Below are 16,946 nucleotides of genomic sequence, written 5' to 3'. Positions count from 1 at the left end.
CGTAACTTCGCTTCGCTTAGCGAATCAACGCTAGCGCAACTTCACAACCTTACGCTACCTCTGAGCGCAACTTCGGATTTTAGTGAATTTGCGGAGCGCTGGCGAAACTACGCCTGGCGAAGTGTGGCGAAGTGCGGCGAAGTTACGCCTGGCGCAACTACGAATCTTAGTGAATTTGCCCCTTTTTCTTTGATCTCCTGCACTGGACAGCCAAAAAAAAAATACAACGTTTCTAAAACTTAACTTTGGCAGAGAGCCCAGAACAGCCACCAGGTGCGCTTAGATACTTTTGTAACAATTTAAGATAAGAAAAAAAAACCAAAAACACAGTTGTAACAATTTAAGATAAACAGGTCTCTTGGGGAAACTGTAACCTACAGAAATGTGTGCATACTTCCATAACCTGGCAAATGCTGTAAAGTGAACATGGTAATTAGGGGGTGTTGCCACAAAAATGAGCAGGTCAAAACATTTTCGCCACATTGCGTGCGGCAAATCTTTTTGTCCCTCTTTCTATTTCTGAAATGTTGAGAGGTATGGTGACTAATTGTATGAATAAGCTATACTATTGGATTCTGCCTTATTTACTCATTTAATTCAATGCATATTAAGACTGATATATAGGATATAATCAGGCCTGGATTTGTGATGAGACCACAAAGGTCCGGGCCTAGGGCAGCAAAATATTAGGGGCAGCCTAGGGGCACCCACACCAGAAATCTGGCCCTGGATATGACCCTCCAACAGTGGGATTAATAAGACCCCCACAGAGCCAACAATACAGGGGCCCCGCAGCTGTGGGGGGTTTGCAGGAACCTTATTGTTCCCATCTTACTACTTGCAAAATGACCCCTTGCAAAATAAATGCAGAATTAGCACCTGCAAACCTGCCAGTCCAGATGAAATCTCTGTGTTTAGAAGGCAGACCTTGGAACTTTATTGAATATAGAGTAAACAGAACATTCTTTTAACATTTTGCATTTATTAGGATGTTGCATGGAGTATTAAGTGTATGTGAAGAAGGCATTAAAGTAAGAATTTCATTGTACTGTTTATGCTGTACTTCTATTTATTTTGAAAATATTTTATTAGATTTTCATGTTAAACAAGCGATAACAGTATAGCAACAAATATTTTGCAGATGAAGACAGAAATGCTGAAATCGATACAATGACATAGTATTATTAAAGACTACATATCATTTAAAGAGACTGACAACAATGAATTGAAATTAAATAAAATTAACTAAACTAAACCAGTGGATGTGTACATATTGAAAGAAAGAAAGAAAGAAAGAGAAATGACCATTCGTCGACTGGAATGTCAGAAATTGCATCTTACAACTGGAGAAATCAATGCTGTACTTCTAATGGGGATTCCCTGCCTCACAGTGCCATCTAGTGGTTGAGATCAACAATAACATCAAAATAACATTTCAATAAAATGCCTAACATGCTTGTTTTCAAAACTTCACATAGACAAATACAAGAAATCCTCTGCACTCAACCCATTATCAATATATTTAAGACAGAGACATTTTGTGCATACTGCTACTGAAAAATGCCTTACCCTTTAACCCTTTCCCTGCCAGCCGTTTTGTCCTAGATGCGAACATCTACTGCCAAGCAGTTTTTAGATATTTTGCACTCTTTCACTTTAAGGGCCTTTCCTGGGGTGGTCTTTTAGTTAACCCAGGAAAACAATATATTGTTTTTTTCAGGACAACCTGAACTTTCACAATATGCAAGAATTTTGGTGTAATTCTACTTCTCTAAAAAAATATTGGATTCTAAGTGTCAAATAAAATGAAAAAAATCATGTTGCACGAAGAACAATCACATATATCAGAAACATCATTCATTTTATGTATGAGAACACAGCTGATTTAGAAAGGTCTATGTCTCCTGAACGCGACAATACCAAATATATATAGTTTTATGGAGATTTCTCACTTGTATAGCTCAAAATCTACAAGCAGTACACAACCAAATTTCCAAAGCAACACTCCCCAAACGGCATACTTTTGATTTCAAGGCCAAACATTCCGCTAACAGTAGGTTTACCCTAGAAAACTACCCATTACTAGAAAGAACAGATTCTGGTGAATCAAAAATGGGTAGAAATATCTTTGTACTCCAAACCACCAAGTTGCAATTGTTTCCTAAAGTTATAGTGTTTTATAGAAATTGGTGAATTTTTTGAAAAATGACCTCAAAGCTTCCACTCTACAGCAACATATCTCCCACACATCATTAGGTATCAATGTAAAACACCCCAAATATAAAATCCTGGGTCCACTGAACAGTTTGATGCCCAATATGAATAGATGTACCCAAGCACGTGGCATAGGAGGCCCCAAAAGGAAGACCACCCGTTTGTTCTGTAATTTCAGATACTGCAAAATCAACACATTTACATCGTTTTGGGGGGCGGCAAAGGTAGAAAACAGTACGTTCACCCCAGAAAACCATATATTTTCGGAAAGTACACATTCCCCTGAATCCAAATTGGGTATGCATGTCTTTCTACACCAAAGTACCAAGTGGCAAACCATTCCTAAATTTGGTGATTTTGGCGACATTTCCAAAAATCACCTAAAAGTTTCTACCCTGCAGCATCGTATTACCCACATACTTTTAGGTATCAAGAGAAATCACCCCAAATATGAAAGCCTAGGGTCCTCTGAACAGTTTGATGCCCAATATGTATAGGTGTACCCAAGCAAGTGGCATATAGGGGCCTGAAAAGGAAGACCCCCATATGGTCTGTCATTTCAGATACTTCAAAATCAACACATTTACATCGTTTTGAGGGGGGCAAATGTAGAAAAAGTAAGTTCACCCCAGAAAACCATATATTTTCGGAAAGTACACATTGCCACGAATCTAAATTGGGTATGCATGTCTTTGTACTCCAAAGTACCAAGCCGCAAATCATTCCTAAATTTGGTGATTTTGGTGACATTTCCAAAAATCACCTCAAAATATCTACTCTGCAGCATCGTATTACCTACATACTTTTAGGTATCAAGACAAATCACCCCAAATATGAAAGCCTAGGGTCCTCTGAACAGTTTGATGCCCAATATGTATAGGTGTACCCAAGCATGTGGCATATAGGGGCCCTAAAAGGAAGACCCCCATATAGTCTGACATTTCAGGTACTGCAAAATCAACACATTTACATTGTTTTGGGGGGGCAAAAGTAGAAAACAGTAAGTTCACCCCAGAAAACCATATATTTTCGGAAAGTACACATTCCCACGAATTCAAATTGGGTATGCATGTCTTTCTACGCCAAAGTACCAAGCCGCAAATCATTCCTAAATTTGGTGATTTTAGTGACATTTCCAAAAATCACCTCAAAATATCTACCCTGCAGCATCGTATTACCCACATACTTTTAGGTATCAAGACAAATCACCCCAAATATGAAAGCCTAGGGTCCTCTGAACAGTTTGATGCCCAATATGTATAGGTGTACCCAAGTATGTGGCATATATGGGCCCTAAAATGAAGACCCCCATATAGTCTGACATTTCAAGTACTGCAAAATCAACACATTTACATTGTTTTGGGGGGGCAAAAGTAGAAAACAGTAAGTTCACCCCAGAAAACCATATATTTTCGGAAAGTACACATTCCCACGAATTCAAATTGGGTATGCATGTCTTTCTACGCCAAAGTACCAAGCCGCAAATCATTCCTAAATTTGGTGATTTTGATGACATTTCCAAAAATCACCTCAAAATATCTACCCTGCAGCATCGTATTACCCACATACTTTTAGGTATCCAGAGAAATCACCCCAAATATGAAAGCCTAGGGTCCTCTGAACAGTTTGATGCCCGATATGTATAGGTGTACCCAAGCACGTGGCGTATAGGGGCCCCAAAACAAAGACCCCCATATAGTCTGTCATTTCAGGTACTGAAAAATCAACACATTTACATCGTTTGGGGGGGGGGGCAAAAGTAGAAAACAGTAAGTTCACCCCAGAAAACCATATATTTTCGGAAAGTACACATTCCTGCGAATCCAAATTGGGTATGCATGTCTTTGTACTCCAAAGTACCAAGTCGCAAGCCTTTCCTAAATTTGGCGATAAAAGCAACTGTTTTTACATTTCTGAAAATCGCCTAAAAATATTGCAATTGGCTGCATTTATCTCACCCAATTTCTTACATACAATTGTAAAACACCATAAATACTGATGCCAAGGGTCTACTGAACAGTTTGATGCCCAATATGCATAGATATACCAAGGCAGCTGGCATGTGCGGACCCCAAATAAAAATAGTGAATATGAGTTTTCTCCGCTGCCGATTCGCCTTCTGTGAACATAGACCCTTGACTTCATATTATTTGCCTCAAGACCCTCCTAACAGCAATGACCCCCCAAAACCATATATTTTTGGAAAGTACACATTCTGCCGATTCCAACAAAGATAACGACGTCTTTCTACACGAAACTACCAAACTGCAAAGCTTTTCTAAACATATAGGTTTTTACAACATTTCTGAAAATCGCCTAAAAATGTTGCAGTTTGCCGCATTTATCTCACACAATGTTTTACGTACAAAGAAAAATCTCTCTAAATATGGACGTCAGAGGTCTAATAAATAGTTTGATGCCCAATATGTATAGATTTACCAAAGTATGTGTTGTGTATGGACCCCAAATGAAAACGTGCCTATGAATTTTCACGCTAGCCAACTAAGCTGCAGAAAAGAGAACCCTAACTGTACGTTATGTGCCGTAAGACCCCCAAACTGTAAAAAGACCCCCAGAAACCCATATATTTTTGGAAAGCACATATTTTGGCGGATCAAACTAAGTAAAATCTATCTTTCTATACCAAAGCACCAAACAGCAAAACGATACTAAAGATACATAAGGAACAATAATGCAGGGATAAAATTGCAATAAAACCACAAAAATAGCGTAAATCAATGAAATAACAAAATAATTGTTCTGACAGCGTAATTAGTGGCCGAAATCGATTATCCAATAGTTACGCTGCCAAAATAACACGTTTTTAGGCAAAAAAAACCAAAAGATAACAGTATAATGAATTCGTAAAAAAAAAACAAAAAACACCTGTTTGTGTATACATATTTGTGCACTAATAAAAGTTATCTGAGTGTGCAAATACATGTAAATAAGTGTAAATAACTGTACAAAAGGGACCAAGTGTGCTAAAATTAAAAAAAAATTTTTTTAAAAAATTCCAATCTTTACTAAAATGCATAAATGTACTGTAAGTATGTGTAGGTGCAGGTAAGTGTGTAAAAAAAACGTGCACTTACCGTTTTTGGAGCAGGAGAATCGCTGTCTTCTTTGGAGGAGTCCTGGCAGCGTGTCTGCAGAGTTGCTGCGCAGCAGGAAGTGCGTGGGCGGCTCTGCAGGCAGGAAGAAGGTGAGTGTAGTAGCAGACGCTCCATGCGATGCGTCTGCTACTTTGAAGTCGGATCTGCGACAATCGAGTCGCAGATCCGACTTGACAGCCCCCCAGCCTCGTTGCCTAGGGGGCTGTCTTCTCTCCCCACTCTCTGCGGAGGCGGCAAAAGCCGCCGAAGCAGAGAGAGCGCTCAGCTGCCAAAGAACGTACAATGTACGTTCTTGGCAGCCTGAGCATTTGCCTGCCAGCACGTACGCCGTACGTGCTTGGCAGGCAAAGGGTTAAACAAAACAGGGATTGTTTGTCCATATATTGCAATATATTTAAGCTGGCCAACTACGTCAAAGTCATCCCATATCTGGCCAGTCCTACGCTTAATTTTCATCTGATTCATTAAGAATTCTATTGCTTCATTATACATTTTACAAAGGGACTTGGTTTTACCTGCAACTTAACTTGCTGCTTTCAAAGTAAACCTCCATACTTGGCTGCCCTTTTATTAGACACAAGTGGGATCACCTGACTATAACTGGGAAGGGTGGGAGCTACAACAAGGAGCTGGTCACTGCTTCTGTATAAATATAGGAGCAGTGGCAATTGATAATGGGTTGAGTGCAGAGGACTCTTGTATTTGTCTATGTGAATTTTGTGATCACAGCCTCATTACACCCCTGCTTAATGTTTTTAAAAATTAGTGGTGAGCACAACTTTTTTTAAAACTTGCCATAATATTAGTATAAGACAGATTTCCTAAAGGGCGAAATGACTAACGCTAGCGATAATTCGCCAGTGTGACGTCATTTCATAACTACTTTTCCTAATGGGCGCAGGCGTCACTTTGCTAGCAAAGGAGATAGACACTAGTGTTGCTTCACACTCTAACGCCAGGCAAATTTTTGCTCTGGCAAATGGATGATACTGAGCAAATTCACTAAGATGCAGATTTTACTGAACATTACCGCTTGCACCAGACTTGCCTTCTCCACCTCAGACCAGGCAAAGTGCAATGGAGTGCATAGGACTTTCTCAATTTTTGGTTGAAAAATTTTCTAAGTCCCAAAAAACTCTGGCGTCTTTTCCTTTTTTCAGGGTGATAGGCTGCAAAAGACCGTAAATGGTTCCTGGCTTCCCCCCTACATTTCCTAACATATGTCACATAAACTAAACACTGGGCTCATGTGTAGGGCAATATAACAACTTTATTTTCTTTTATAAAGCTTCCCTGGGCTTGTGTAGTGTAATGTATTTGCTGCAACATATACGTCCATTGTACTTTAACTTCCCGCCGTATGCAAATTAGCCAACGTTAGCGCAACTTCACCAGCGTTCAATGCCCTGGACACAACTTCGCATTTTAGGGAATTAGCATTGTCCTGGCAAAGTGTTGCGAAGTAGGTGAATTGGTCGCTAGCGAATTGGCGTAAATAATATTTTGTTTCAAATTTGCAATCATTTTTATGTAAAAAAAAATATTAAGAGACTCCTGCAGGGGGTGGGGTGGTTAAGGCATGATACAGATTGACAATAATGACGGCATCAAAACTGTCGCCGGCGCCAAGAGTTTTTCAATGCCAGCGAATTTTCACGGCAAATTTGGGCCTAGCTAATAAATTCGCCCATCACAGGTTTTTAGCAATGTTTTTAAAGATGCATAATAAATAAGTAGTAGCCTTCTGATCTGTTTTGCACATGCCTATAAATTTAGATTTAAAAAATTGGTACACTTGCAATATTTTCATTTTAATGAACCATTGGAGAAAGTTATAAGTTGCCCAGGTGGATTTGTTACATTTTTATTCATCCTGGTTTGTGCATAGCAACTACTACTTTTTCTGCAACTAAATAACTAAGCGTTGCCATAGTCGTCATCCTTACAGCATTGCCATATACTTCCACTCACCCCCATACTGTGTATAACATTCTATTCACTGTGCTTATCTGTAATGGGAATCCCAGTCTGTATAACAGCAGTCACTGTATGACATTCCCCTCTCAGCGGCATCTACATTCAGCACAACTGCAGCTGCTAATTATAGGAAGGAGGTTTTTGTTCAGCTCTGTATCACTGTGTGAGAGGGACTGTAATAATACTGACAGTAATAAGCTGCTGCATCTTCTGCTTCCATTCTGCTGATTGTAAGAGTGAAATCAGTTCCAGACCCACTGCCACTGATCCGCTCTGGGGTCCCTGTGTGTCGGGTGTTTGCATAACGGATCAGCGGCTTTGGTGCCTGCCCAGATTTCTGTTGGTACCAGGCTATGTCATTGCCAACCCTACTACTGGCTTTACATGTGATGGTGACAGTTTCTCCCGGTGACACAGAGACATAATCTGGAGACTGAGTCAATACAATCTGCCCATAGGAACCTGGGAAAGTATTAAAGAAAATTGAAATTGTTAATTTATTTAGCGATACAATACTTCATTTATTTTTGCATCTTAAAATCACTCACAATATGTGAATGTAAAATGAATAGCATAATAAAAGGAACAATCTCTGACCCTGGATAAAGATCAGGAGGATCCCCAGTAGCAGCAGCAGCAGTAGATAAGTGGGATAAGACATGTCTCTATCTATGCACTGTGACACATACAGATCATTAATATGGCACAGGGACACTGGCACTTTTATAGCAGCTGCAGTTTAGCCACACAATGTCTCTATGCAAAACACCAACCAACATCCCTCTCACATCACTGACTGTCTGGGGTTAGTGAAGGATGGTTGCACCTAAACAAAATGCTATTTTAGGCAGCAAAACAAATCACACACTGAACATTTGGGGCTGGGGATTTGTCTGCATAACATTTTTGTTGTTGTTTAAATTTACCTGGCAGCATTAGTATGGTAGCCTTACTGCTATCCCTGGTGGATGTGATGTGAAGCCTTGCTGAGCATGCTAATAAATGGAAAGACTGAAAATGCTATTTTATTAAACAGTATTGACCCCAAATCATAACATTATAATTGCTCCCTTGATCCCTTTAAAAATATTTAAAAGAAATGTAACATTTCATATCCATGTATGTAGCTTCAGAATGAGTTCTGTTTGCTAGCGTGGAGAATGACTTATATGCCCATGAATTTGAAAGCGAGTATTAAACAAGTAATTACAATTTTAGAACAAGGTGAAATTGTTTCTATTTGGTAAATGCTAAAAACTGTTGGCTTCCAGCTTTTATCCAGCTAATATCACTAATATAGTCACATAATCTAAGATGACGCTAGGGGCAAAAAATCTGGTGGGCCCTGTCGACCCAGAACCATTGCCCTCCCTCCCTGCTGGCCTGATCTCTGGAGATCTCTTGTGTGCACAGCTTTGCAGGTTGTTCAGCACTGAGTTCTTCTTGTGTCTCTCTTGTAATCCGGTACCCCCACCACCCTCTGGCAGGCTACAGAGGAAAGGAATGTGGCTAGTTGACAGGAGCAATACTGAGTAGGCTGATAGAAGTGGGCTGTGTTCTTCATGCAGATGAGAGTGAGAGGTAGCTGCTGTGATGTGTGTTACAGACATAGCCAGGTCAGTCCCTGCAATGGAGGAAAAGTCTTATTTGCCTGCTCTTACCTGCTGGTTACCTAAGTCCTTCACTGAAATATACAGCAGCCCCTGCTTTGCTCAATTTAAAATATGGTCACAGAGGCAACTATCTGCTCAACTTGAGCAGAATTTTCTGCCACAGTCCACATCTGCAGTGTTGGTACATGTAGTATGTCACTCATTGTCACCTCAGCTCCTTACTAACCTGCTGCTGCTTTCCCAGTAAGTCACTGTGGGTTATTATAAGTAAAATTGCCACTGTGTTCATTCTGCTATGGGTTTTAGGGGTATTTATACATGGAATTGCCACTGTTCCATCCTGTTATGAGTTCTGGGGGTATTATACATAAAATTGCCCTATTCATCTTGAAATGGGATTTGTGTTCATTATACATGTAATTGCCACCACTATGAGTTCTGGGGGTATATACATATGAAATTGCCACTGTGCCATTCTGCTATGGTTTCTGGGACTATCAAACATAAAATTGCCACTGTTCATCTTGATATGAGATTTGGGGACATTATACATGGAACTGGCACTGTGTCATCATGCTATGAGTTCTGGGGGTATTATACATAAAAATGCCACTGTATCATCCCCCCGCTGGCTGGTATACTTAGCAATAAATCACAATGCTTTAGGTGATATCCTTGCAACGTTGTATAAATGCGTATTTGCTCTCAAACAGGGTGTCTGACTCCGTCCAGTCATGGAATCTCAAAGATCAATGAATAAAGCTTACCCTGGAGAACCTTAAAACCATTGTCTTGTTTATTTCAATTCACACAACATGTTTCGAGTCCAAGGACTCTTCATCAGGTGCTTATTACATAGTGCAAAAAACCAAAAGAATAAATACATCCTCAAACCCCATCAAGTGGTGTCAGCTCCACCCACCGGCCAGACCATAATAATATCAAATACATCCTAAAGAGTACTGCCATCTTGTGGCCTACTCCAATAACACACCTTTTTAACATATTAGTGTAAAAGTATACAAGGTAGTTACATAATAATCACAATACAGTGTATACATTGTTTCAAAAGGGAGTAGTGGTTTCCTACCCTTTGTAGATATAGAATATCTTTAACTGACGTTAGTACAATGTTGCAGTTCAACTCTACAAAAAAGAAACAAGTTTATATTAGTCACATATACGTATTACAAAAAACATTTAATACTGAAGGCATCATTCAATCCCTATGGTTCCATTGCATTAAGTGTATCTATCCACTTGGCTTCAGTTTGTAAGATTAGTGTTTTTCTATCGCCACCCCTTGTCGGTATTTTCACCTCCTCCAATACCTGCCACCTTAAACTGGCGCTGTTATGTCTATAATCATGGAAGTGTTTTCCCACTGGGGTGTGAGTTTTAACGTCAGTGGGGTTATAATTCGTAATGGAGCGTTTATGTTCTCCAATTCTGAACCCTAACTTTCCTCTTAGTCTGGCCAACATAAATTTTACCACAAGGGCATTTAAGCCCGTATACCACAGACTCTGTGTTACATGTACTGTAATGTTTAATAGCAATTTTATTGCCTTTTAAGGGATGTGTTACAAACGGACCTTTTATAATTGAGTTACAATTACTGCAGTTAAGGCAAGGGAATGTCCCATACTTTGGTTGACCCAGGAATCTAGTATCCGATTTTCGCTGCAAAATATCTGATTTCACTAATTTATCTGCAATATTAGTACCCCTTTTATATGAGAAAATAGGTTGATCCCTACAGATTTCATGTAATGCTCGATCTCTCAGTAATATAGGCCAATATTTATTTACCACACGTTGTATACTTTTACTTGTTGGGCCATATGTTGATACAAATGGTATCCGCTTATTTTTTTGTTGTTTAGTAGTGGTAATCTGTTTAGGTGTAAATAGTGTCTCTCTATTTATTTCTAACACCTTATCCCTTGTATTAACCAATTCATGTTCATTGTAGCCCCTCTCACAAAATTTTTTAATGAGTTTATTAGCGTTAGTAATATATTTTTGGTCATCCGATGTAATCCTTCTGATTCTTAAAAATTGACCTTTTGGGATCCCATTAAGTGTCCCAGGGGTATGGTAGCTTTTTTATGTAGTAGATTATTGCATTCAGTGGGTTTAGTATAAAGATCTGTCTCAATTTTACCCTTATTATTAATCACATTCACATCAAGGTGATGTATTGATTCAACACTGTATTCCGCAGTAAATTTGATTGTTTTATGTTGAGTATTTATAAATTGCAGGAATTCTTGTAAATCAATTTCATTTCCACTCCAGATCATAAAGATATCGTCCACAAATCTCAAATAACATTTAATATGGTCTTTAAATGCATTATTAAGTATCAAACTCTGCTCCAAATAGTGCATAAAAATGTTAGCATAGCTAGGTGCGAGATTACTTCCCATCGCGGTCCCTTGTACTTGAATATAAAAATCATTATTAAAACGAAAATAGTTTTTCTTAAGTACTTGGGACAGTAACTCTAGCAAAAAATAAATCATTGCATGTGACAATTTAGTAGACAGGAGTGCTTGTTCAACATAATAAATTCCTTCATCATGTGGAATCGATGTGTAAAGAGATTGCACATCTATGCTGCAAAGTATCCAGCTAGGGTTAATGCAAGAAAATTCCGACAATCTCTGTAAAAAATCAGTGGTGTCCTTTAGACACTGGGGGATATTTTTCACAATATCCTGTAAGAAAGCATCTACAAATTGGGACAAAGGTTGTAAAAGTGATCCCATTCCCGACACAATTGGCCTCCCCGGGGGATTTTCTAGATATTTATAGATCTTGGGGAGTAAGTATAGGACAGGGATTCTTGGGCAATTAGTTATCAAAAATTCTTTATTATTCTTTGAAATAATCCCTGATTCCCATGCCCCCAAAATAACATCATCAATCACTTTTTTTATGTCCCAGGTGGGGTCTCTATCAAGTAGTTGGTAGTGTTCAACATTATCTAATTGCCGCTCAGCTTCCTTCACATAATCAACCCGATTAAGGATGACAATTCCACCCCCTTTATCAGCCTTTTTAACCACAATTTCAGCATTCTTTTCCAAATTCCTTAATGCTATCTGGTTACGCTTAGTTATATTAGGTCTCACTTTATTCTCTTTCTCCCACAATTCCTCAACTTCATGTAATACAATACCTTCAAATATGTTTAAAGACTCATTATTCACTTCTGGTATGAAGTCACTTTGGGGTTTAAATTTAGTAGTAATATCTGTAGTATTTGTAGTATCTTTAGTACTATCACTATTAGAAAAATGTATTTTTAATTTGAGACGTCTAATAAACTTTAAAAAATCAATTTTCCAATCAAAAAACTTTGTTTGATAAGTTGGTATAAACCCTAATCCTTTATTGATCACCTCTCGCTCAGTACTTGTAAGGACATGATTAGACAAATTTACTATAAGATCATTAGTCCCAGCATTATGTGCAGTATGAGAGTCAGTATGAAAGTCATTTACCTCGCTCCTCTCATTTAAGGGCGATAGAACTGTCTTGGCTGCGGTTTCCTCTGTGAGCGCCTCTGGCCGCCGTCTCCTTCGTCCATGTCTCTTCTGTTTGTAGCGCCCATAGGATCGCGCATTCTCCCATCGCCTGCTCCAAAAAATGGTGGGCGCGAGCTTCCACTGTTCCCGGTGTCCCTGTAGTTCTGTGTGGGATCATCGGAATCGCTGCCAGCGGAGCTCCATGTGTTGCGCCATACACGGCGGCCGCCATCTTGTTCCTGGTCACGTGCTCTATGGTGTCCCGGCAGACCAAACTTCCACATCTGTTGCTGCCTAGGGGATCCGTCTTTCCACACGTACACTTTCCCAGCCGCATAATCCTTGGTGTCTCGCTCGAACTTTCGCAGCTTGCGGGTTAGAAGTTCTTTCTTAAAGCGATCCAAGCCTGATTTGATCTCTGTAAGTATTTTGTCATATTCGGTTTTCTCAGTGTAGGCTTCCATCAGTTTAGCCTTTACTTCCTCTATTTCCTTATGGGTTTTGTCGATCATAGGCTGCAAATACTGGATTGTTAGAACCATTGCGTCCAGGCTAGCCTTATTCCATATTCCTTCCCACTTGGTATGGAACTCCGGGTCAGAGATGGAGTTTAAGGGTTGTATTTGATATTATTATGGTCTGGCCGGTGGGTGGAGCTGACACCACTTGATGGGGTTTGAGGATGTATTTATTCTTTTGGTTTTTTGCACTGTGTAATAAGCACCTGATGAAGAGTCCTTGGACTCGAAACATGTTGTGTGAATTGAAATAAACAAGACAATGGTTTTAAGGTTCTCCAGGGTAAGCTTTATTCATATACTTAGCAATAATTTCATTTTAATGAACCATTGGAGAAAGTTATTAATTTTGTTAAATTTGTATTCATCCTGGTGTGTGCATAGCAACTACAACTATTTCTGGTACCAAATAATTAAGCGTTGCCATAGTCGTCATCCTTATAGCATAGCCATATACTTCCACTCACCCCCATATTGTGTATAACATTTTATTCACTGTGCTTATCTGTAATGGGAATCCCAGTCTGTATAACAGCAGTCACTGTATGACATTCCCCACTGGCATCTACATTCAGCACCAAACTGCAGCTGCTAATTATAGGAAGGAGGTTTTTGTTCAGCTCATTATCACTGTGTGAGAGGAACTGTGATCCTGCTGACAGTAATAATCTGCTGCATCTTCTGCTTCTATTCTGCTGATTGTAAGTGAAATCAGTTCCAGACCCACTGCCGCTGGGGTCCCTGTGTGTCGGGTATTTGCATAATAAATCAGCTTTGGTGCCTGCCCTGATTTCTGTTGGTACCAGGCCATCCACCTGCTAACACTGCTACTGGCTTTACATGTGAGGGTGACAGTTTCTCCTGGTGACACAGAGACATAATCTGGAGACTGAGTCAGTACAATCTGCCCATAGGAACCTGAGTAGTGATGGGCGAATTTATTCGGCAGGTGCGAATTTGCGCGATTCGCCGCCGATAAATTCGGCGGCGAATGTGTGCAGGCGTCCCAAAAAACGGATGCCGGTGCCGTTTCACATATTTTATGCAGTTTTGCGAACTTCGCAAATTTTTCGGCGAAGTAAAACGGCCCAAATTTGCCCATCACTTAACCTGAGAGATTATTAGAGAAAATGGAAATAGTTAATTTAGTCATCCAACTTTTCTATTTTCTTCTGTCATTTAAAATACCTCCTAATGTGTGACTACAAAATTTACAGTGCATAAATAATATGGCACAGGGACCCTGGCACTTTTATAGCAGCTGCAGTTTAGCCACACAATGTCTCTATGCAAAACACCAACCCGCATCCCTCTCACATCACTGACTGTCTGGAGTCGGTGAAGGATGGTTGCACCTAAACAAAATGCTATTTTAGGAGGCAAAAAGAAAGAACATTTGGGGCTGGGTATTTTCTGCATTGTTTTTATTTACCTGGCAGCATTAGTATGGTAGCCTTACTGCTATCCCTGGTGGATGTGAAGCCTTAACAAGCATGCTAATAAATAGAAAGACTGAAAAGGCTATTTTATTAAACAGTATTGACAACAAATCATAACCAAAATCGCTCCGTGGATCATTTAAAAAACATTTTATATCCATGTATGAAGCTTTCAGAATGAGTTCTGTTTGCTAGTCTGGAGGACAACATATATGCCCATGAATTTGAAAGTGATATCAAACAATTAATGACAATTTTAGAACAAGGTGAAATTGTTTCTAGTTGGCAAACTGGCTTCCAGTTTTTATCCAGCTAATATCAAGGGACACCACATTTAGTCAGTATAGCGACAAAAAGAAGAAACTCATTACTAAATATTGGCCATTGATCCAGATGGACCAGTAATTTAGCAATTTGTTTGCACACCCACCTCTGTTTTGTTTTAAATGTGGCCATAAATTAAAGGACATTGCTCTCTCCTTCAGATACAAGATCCAAGAGCAAAACATTTAAAGGAATAATTTAAAGGTAAACCTGAGATTGGCACATACCCTTGTCTAGGGTGTAGTTGCTGTTCGTCAACAATTAAAAGCGCTAGGATTAATCACCGGACCAAAGAAAATAAGATTAACATTAAATGCCATGCTACTTGTAACTCCATGTATGTTGCGTATCTATTAAAATGGCCGTGTGGTATGGGGTATGTTGGTCAGACCAAAAGAGAGGTCAAGAAGAGAATCCAGGGACACAGAGGGTACATAAACATTTTGTTGGCACCCTAAATCTAGAACCGATGCCAAGCACCCTGGTCTCGGCTCGTGCTTCTGCCTGTAGCAACCGCCTTTGGCCTCGGGAGGAGCCCTCAGCTACTCAGGTGCCACCAGGTCTTAAAACGAGAGGTGCAAGGCGAGGGGTTCTAGACAGGCAGAGGGGCACAACTGTAAGCAAAATCTTTGGGCAGAAGGTCATGGTACAAGGCATGAGACAAAAGAGTAGTCAGATCAGGCCGGGTCGGGGCAGGCAGAGAATAAACGTAGTCAGGCAGGCAAGGGTCAAACCAGGAGTCAATCAGAGGGATTTAGCAGAAGAGGTAGTCGGATTTCAGGCAGGGGTCAGTATCCAGAAGTCAGAATAGTCAAAAAGCCAGGCAGGGGTCACAACAGGAATCAAGACTCAAAATACAAAGTAGCTAAACTCTCAGAAGCACCAGGAACAAACTCCTATAACAGGCAATCTGAATAAGTGCTTTGTGGCTTTAAATACTTTTAAATTTCACGCCACTGCACGCTGATGTCACACGCCAGTGCACATGCGCAAATAAATCAGGAAGCGGCATACCGCAAGCGCCTTAACTATCCCCTTTTTGCAACCCAGAGGAGCAGCGTGGCGGGCGTCCCGCCCGAGGGGGCTGCAGGCGTCCCTGCAGACCCCCTCCCGCTAGACCACCAGGTACAGTTGTTACACATTTTTAAAGTAAAAACGCAGACTGACACACAAATTTCTAGACCCTTTAATGAATTTAAACATAACCCAATGCAGTTAAGGCGGTGCGAGCTAGAAGAGATTGCGACGGACAAAAGAGGTGGTGACAGACATGGCTGAAGGGAAATGGATTAAAAGGCTAAATACACTATCCCTGGATGGGTTAAATGGTTTTAGGAGCTTTAAACCCTTTTTATAACCTTTTATTCTTTTGATCTTGCAGGTCTTGATTATCCAATACACCAGCAGCATAGATGAATAAAGTTAATGGTAAGAGATTTAATGCTGGTGTTATGTTATGTGCGGAGAACCTTTCGTATTTTCAAGGATGGCAAGAAACATTGTCCTCCCAACAGATAATAAATTAAATTATTAGCATTTCCTGTATGCATTTGTTTGCTCTACTAAACAGTTTGTTCTCCCCCCTCTGCTTGATATGGATTATTTTGCAAAGTCATGGCGAAAAAGATGAAAAGAGGACAATTCATGTCATTTGTCCTTTATTCATTTAGCTATCGCTCTGAATGTGTCCTAAACCCAAAAATGAGATAATAAGGCATTTATGTCCCCTGCATCTATTCTTCATTATTTAGGCCCAATGTTGCAGTTGTAGCTTTAGGGATTATTGTCATGGAGCACAGTTTGTAATTATACCAGGATTCAATTTCACGAATTTATTAGTCGGCGGCGAAACGTGGAAATTTGCCACTTTTTTCACCCATCACTACTGTTACTAGCTTTACATGAGACAGAGACCGTTTCTTCTCTTAACATAGAGACATAATCTGGAGTATTGTGTACCTGGGGTTGGTAAATGATGGTAAATGAGCCCCATAACCTGTGGCAGCACCATCTGCCCATTGGAAGCTGAGTATATGTCTTTCTGTTTTCCAGACAAACTGTGCAGCTACTTTGGAAAGTTAAGGGACTTCAAGTACCAGAATTCATCACTTCATAATGGATCAAGTAACTCTGTGAGCTTAAAGCTGCTACTGGAAATGGTTCCTACTGTATGTGCCCAATTGAATGAGCTTATGTCAAAAATGTAGCT

At 39.9% G+C, this 16,946-nt stretch overlaps 1 gene segment (V, D, J or C); it reads right to left on the bottom strand.

Annotated features, from left to right (window-relative positions):
• LOC108697575 overlaps positions 1 to 16,946 on the bottom strand; it is a 321,745-nt gene that overhangs the window by 157,856 nt on the left and 146,943 nt on the right.

Source organism: Xenopus laevis, chromosome 1L (genome assembly GCF_017654675.1).
Source record: "Xenopus laevis strain J_2021 chromosome 1L, Xenopus_laevis_v10.1, whole genome shotgun sequence".
Lineage (NCBI taxonomy): Eukaryota > Metazoa > Chordata > Amphibia > Anura > Pipidae > Xenopus > Xenopus laevis.
Note: the sequence above shows the minus strand (reverse complement) of the source record. Positions and strands in the feature narration are given on the sequence as shown.